We start from the raw sequence: 336 nt of genomic DNA on the forward strand, positions 1-336 counted from the left end.
GGCCTGCGGCGCTGACACCCGAGTCGGGTAGTGGAAAAATGTACACAAAGAAACGGGCCTACGGCCCGTTGACGGCCTATCACCTCGACTAAGCATGTAGCTTGCACATTTTTTCGCTTATTTTCGTCAAAAATGCCCTCTAGCGCCTCAACGGTTTGAGCTAGAGCAAAACGGACGAAATCTTCGCCCAATTGGGCTCTACTTTGATGAGTTACCCCTTAGGAAACCATAAAAAAAATTGTTTTAAAAAACGTCATTTTTGGGACCTGTTGTTTTTGATTTTTTAAAAATCCAATTTTTGAGCTAGAATGCTCATCTTCGAACTCGATCTGTCTT

Source organism: Frankliniella occidentalis, unplaced genomic scaffold (assembly GCF_000697945.3).
Source record: "Frankliniella occidentalis isolate FOCC.00 unplaced genomic scaffold, Focc_3.1 Scaffold133, whole genome shotgun sequence".
NCBI lineage: Eukaryota > Metazoa > Arthropoda > Insecta > Thysanoptera > Thripidae > Frankliniella > Frankliniella occidentalis.